Genomic DNA, 5,701 nt, shown 5'->3' with positions numbered 1-5,701 from the left:
TTCAAGTTTACCTCTATGGGATTGTACAGTGATATTTTCCTTATTGGCTATGAGTCATCTAACTTTCACCTTGGCATAACATAATAGAACTAATAGCTATCTATCCTAAAAAATGTATATTAAATTAGGACTTTTATGCCCACGCTTCTCTGCTTAAATAAATCCAAATGTGTATGGAATAAAAGGCAATTTACATGTGGCATTGTTAGCCTCCAATATCTAGGAAAAACATTGAAATTTTTATTTCACAAAGAGAAACCAAAAGAACTATTGAAGTTCTTCTTGTTAAAGGAAAAGCAGAATTCATTTCTCAACTTTTCTGATAGAGGACCATACATGTCTCTTTGCATATTTAACATGAAAAAAAAAGCCATCAGGCAGCAACCTTTATTTAATCTAGACTGGTGTTGGGAAGGAGAAGGCAATGGCAACTCACTCCAGTACTCTTGCCTGGCAAATCCCATGGACAGAGGAGCCTGGTAGGCTGCAGTCCATGGGGTCGCTAGGAGTCGGACACGACTGAGCGACTTCACTTTCACTTTTTACTTTCATGCATTGGAGAAGGAATGGCAACCCACTCCAGTGTTCTTGCCTGGAGAATCCCAGGGATGGGGGAGCCTGGTGGGCTGCCATCTCTGGGGTTGCACAGAGTTGGACACGACTGAAGCAACTTAGCAGCAGTAGCAGCAGCAGTGTTGGGAAATATCTTTTATAAGGTTTTCATCTTCAAAAGGCTTAAAGAATAAAGAATCTACAATGTGGCAGACCCGGTTTGAATCACTGGGTCAGGAAGATCCCCTGGAGAAAGGAATGGCTGCCCACTCTAGTATTCTTGCCTGGAGAATCCCATGGACAGAGGAGCCTGGCCGGCTACAGTCCATGGGGTTGCAATGAGTCAGATGTGACTGAGTGACTAGTACTTGCACTTTGAAACTCAGTTCAAAAATCTTCACTTACTAGTTATATGCTTGTTCTAATCATTTTATTCTTTGCTTGTCCTTAGAACTTTTGTATCTAATTATAGTTTATATCTTTTATTTTTGCTTTTATTAATGTGTTGCCTCAAAAGTGTAAGGTGTCTTGTATGCGTACATTTTATCTCTACAGTTCAGTTCAATCACACGATCATATCCGACTCTGAAACCCCATGGACTGCAGCACGCCAGGCTCCCCTGTCCATCACCAACTCCCAGAGCTTGCTTAAACTCATGTCCGTTGAGTCAGTGATGCCATCCAACCATCTCATCCTCTGTCATCCCCTTTTCCTCCTGCCTTCAATCTTTCCCAGCATCAAGGTCTTTTCCAGTGAAAAAGTTCTTTGCATCAGGTGGCCAAAGTATTGTATTGGAGCCTTAGCTTCAGCATCGGTTCTTCCAATGAAGATTCAGGACTGATTTCCTTTAGGATGAACTGGTTGGATCTCCTTGCAGTCCAAGGGACTCTCGAGAGTTTTCTCTGGCACCACAGTTCAAAAGTATCAATTCTTCGGCACTCAGTTTTCTTTATGGTCCAACTCTCACATCCATACATGGCCGCTGGAAAAACCCATAGCTTTGACTAGACGGACATTTGTCAGCAAAGTAATGTCTCTGATTTTTAATATGCTGTCTAGGTCGGTCATAGCTTTTCTTCCAAGGAGCAAGTGTCTTTTAAAATCATGGCTGCAGTCACCATCTGCAGTGATTTTGGAGCCCAAGAAAATAAAGTCAGCTACTGTTTCCACTGTTACCCCATCTGTTTTATTTACCGTGAAGTGATGGGACCAGATGTCATGATCTTATTTTTATGAATGCTGAGTTTGTTTTATTTTTTTAAGATAGGAAATACTTTATTTAAACTCATCAGAGAAATGGATAGCTTGGGTCTATAACAAAGTGCCATGTTTTAAAGCATAGGTCAGTAACTGTATATGAGAGTATATACTGCTATTTACAAATTAACTGATCAGACCACAGCTTTTCAAGTTTTAAAACAGAATAAGCAAAGGTGCTGTAAAAGCAGCACCCTTGTGACATTTTAACTTTCATATTCCTCTCCTTCTTCCTCTCCCTCTCCTCCCACAGAATCCCCACCAACCTCCTCATAATCCTTCTCAAGGGAAGCCACGTCCTCATGGGCCTCAGAAAACTCTCCTTCCTCCATGCCCTCACCCATGTACCAGTGAACAAAGGCATGCTTGGTATATGTCAGGTCAAACTTGTGGTCTAGGTGAGTCCAGGCCTCAGTGATGGTTGTGGTGTTGCTCAGCATGCACACAGCTCACTGAACTTTGGCCAGGTTGCCACCAGGTACCACAGTAGGAGGCTGGTAATTAATGCCAACCTTGAAGCCAGTGGGGCACCAGTCCACAAACTGGATGGTACGCTTGGTCTTGATGGTGGCAACGGCAGCACTGAAATCTCTGGGAACCATGTTGCCACAGTACAATAGGCAGCAGGCCATGTATTTACCATGGCGAGGGTCACATTTCACCATCTGGTTGGCTGGTTCAAAGCAAGCATTGGTGATCTCTGCTACAGAAAGCTGTTCACAGTGGGCTTTCTCAGCAGAGATGACAGGGGCGTATGTGGCCAGAGGGAAGTGGATGCGGGGATAGGGCACCAGGTTGGTCTGGAACTCTGTCAGATCCACATTCAGGGTGCCATCAAACCTCGGGGAAGCAGTGAAAGTGAAGTGAAGTCACTCAGTCGTGTCTGACTCTTTGTGACCCCATGGACACCAGGCTCCTCCATCCATGGGATTTTCTAGGCAAGAGTACTGGAGTGGGTTGTCATTTCCTTCTCCAGGGAATCTTCCTGACCCAGGGATTGAACCCAGGTCTCCTGCATTGTAAACAGATGCTTTACCATCTGAGCCACCAGGGAAGTGGGGAAGCAGTGATGGAGGACACAATTTGACCTATCAACTTATTCAGGTTGGTATATGTGGGGCACTCAATGTCGAGGTTTCTAGGACAGATGTCATTGATGGCTTCATTGTCTACCATGAAGGCACAATCGGAGTGCTTCAGGGTGGTGTGGGTGGTGAGGATGGAGTTTAGGGCTCACCTACAGCTGTTGAAAGTTGGAAGGCTGGGTAAATGGAGAACTCCAGCTTGGACTTCTTGCCATAATTGATAGAGAGACATTCCATCAGCAGGAAGGTGACCCAGAACCAGTTCCCTCACCAAAGCTGTGAAAAACCGAGAAGCCCTGAAGACCTGTGCACTGCTCAGCCAGTTTCCGAATTTGCTCCAAGATGAGATCATTGATCTCCTTGCCAATGGTGTAGTGACCTCAGGCATAGTTATTGGCAGCATCCTCTTTGCCTGTGATGAGCTGCTCAGGGTGGAAGAGCTGGCAGTAGGTGCCAGTGCAAACCTCATCAATGAGTGGGGATTCCAGGTCTACAAACACTGCCCTGGGCACACGCTTGCCAGTGTCTGCCTCACTGAAGAAGGTGTTGAAGGAGTCATCTCCTCCCCCAGTAGTCTTGTCACTTGGCATCTGGCCATCGGGCTGAATGCCATGTTCCAGGCACATGGGCGTTTGCAGCTCCCTATATACAACTCAGTCCGAATGCTAAGTTTTTGAATTTTGAGAATATCTCTGCAACTGGACCATAAATTCCATGAGGGCAGGAACTTCTTCAATGTCCTCAAAGAATGAAGAGTCCAGTCTTCTGTACCAGATGATCTGTGTACTCTGCAGCAAATGTGTGTTTATTACTACCTGGTACCCTCTTACTTCTTAATCTGTGAACACTTTCCACCTTACTCAATTGGTTTACACTCAGGGAAAACAAACTGCTTTACTAGTCTGAATAAACAACATTCAACAGGAAGGTAAATCTGTTGCTACAAAAATAACATAAATTGCAAGTCAAAGAAAAATATTAAGTGGTTTTTGTATTATCTACTTTCTGTGGTTCTTAAACAGAAACCTTTATCATCTGATTAAAATTACATTCATTATAAAGAAGTAATATTAACTGTTAAATGATACTATCTCAGGACAGATTGGATGGCTTTGTATACTGTTAGGCATTTCTGTAAACTGCATTCATTTCTCCTTTATTTGTATCTTGATAAATGCAGAGGGTTTTTAAGTGGTTACGTGTGGTTTTAGGATAGATTTTGTTTGTATTGTTATTTTCAATCTGCGTTGTTTTTGTATTATCATATTTGGCCATAACATATGCAGGTTGTGTTCATGCTCGGTCACTTCACTCAAGTCTGACTCTTTGCAGCCCTTTGGACTGTAGCCCACCAGGCTTCTCTATCCATGGGATTTTCCCAGCAAGAATACTGGAGTGGGTTGCCATGCCCTCCTCCAGGGGAGCTTCCCAACCCAGGGACTGAACCTGTGTCTGCTGTGTCTCCTGCACTGCAGGCAGATCCTTTGCCGCTGAGACACTGGGGAAGCCTTATGTAAATTGTGCTGGGGTGTAATTAGAAATGATTGATGAGATTACTTGAATAAATATGTGTGAGAAAATGTAAGAGTAAAAAGAAAAACTTGTGCTGGGCTTTAAAATCAAGAGGAGGAATTCTAGCTTCCCAGGTTGAAGTTTGTCAGATCTGTGGCTTTGTAACCCTACTTTTGGCAGCAGATATCAAAGACATTCAGCGGACGGCACAGTCCAGTCTTCGCTTGGGCCCTGTGCTACCCAGCTATGTGACTACCTAACTACCTGGATAAGTTTCTTAACTTTTCCAATCCTCAATTTCTTCCTCTATAAAATGAATGTAACAGAGATCAAGAGGATTAAGTAAGATACTTAGTATTTTACCATGTCAAACACTTAGTAGAGTTGCAGGTCCATCTTAAGCATATGATAAATGTCAGCTGTTCTGATTAGCAGATGCTCCTCTAAGTTGTAATTTGATTCCCAGAAAGGTCAGCTCTGCTCTTCAATTCCAGCCCCCTTCTCTGGCCACAGCCATGAAAGGTGTGCTTCACAGTAATGTTGGCTACATTGGGTCAGGTCCTCATTTCTCTCTCCCTTCATTTAGCTGGGATAACCTACACAGCTCTGCATATGAATATGAGCCAGTGTCAACATAGGATCTTTGGAAATACTTGTAAAATGTAAATCTTACGGTAGATTGTGTTTGAGTAGTGACAGCCTTTAACAGGAAACTCATTGTAATGTGATGCATGTTCCAAGCCATGGGACTGTCTTAGAAGTCAGAATATTTTACACCAAGGGGCTTTGACGCCTAATCTTTTAGGTGGTGCCTGAAGTAGATGTTCTTCCCTGAACCCTACTCTCAGATTTCTCTACTGAAATCTCCGTGATATTTTCACCTTGCTCCACATCTTTCTCATTTCCCAGAGAGGCTTTTATTTGGCTGGGCGATCTGTCCAGTCCATTTCCCAGGGCAGCAAATGAAGCCGTGTGAACTGAAGCACTCACAGATATCGTTCAAATCAACAGGACTAAAAAAGCTCTAGCACCACATCTTTGGTTGGAAATCCAGGTCGCTGAGATGGTACTCACACTGTCAACTGGTTAGCGTGCAGATCTGACTACTAAGAAATAAAAATATAAGTGATTTAGAGCAGTGCAGAGGAGAAACCTAAATATGAAGCCCAGTGCTTCTGGATTCTCTTGTCCACCTGAAGTGGTTTTTATTTTTTTAATCTAGCCTAAATTTCAACAATTAATTTCAGATATTGGAAAAGTCTTCCCTGTCTTCTCAGGTTGCCACTCTACTCAT

General features: G+C 43.3%; 1 pseudogene; it reads right to left on the bottom strand.

Annotated features, from left to right (window-relative positions):
* Positions 1-1,995: 1,995 nt before the first annotated feature.
* LOC138444185 (tubulin alpha-1A chain-like) lies at positions 1,996-3,512 on the bottom strand (annotated as a pseudogene).
* Positions 3,513-5,701: the final 2,189 nt, after the last annotated feature.

This window comes from Ovis canadensis, chromosome 7, assembly GCF_042477335.2.
Source record: "Ovis canadensis isolate MfBH-ARS-UI-01 breed Bighorn chromosome 7, ARS-UI_OviCan_v2, whole genome shotgun sequence".
NCBI lineage: Eukaryota > Metazoa > Chordata > Mammalia > Artiodactyla > Bovidae > Ovis > Ovis canadensis.
This window is presented reverse-complemented; position numbering and strand designations above follow the sequence as displayed.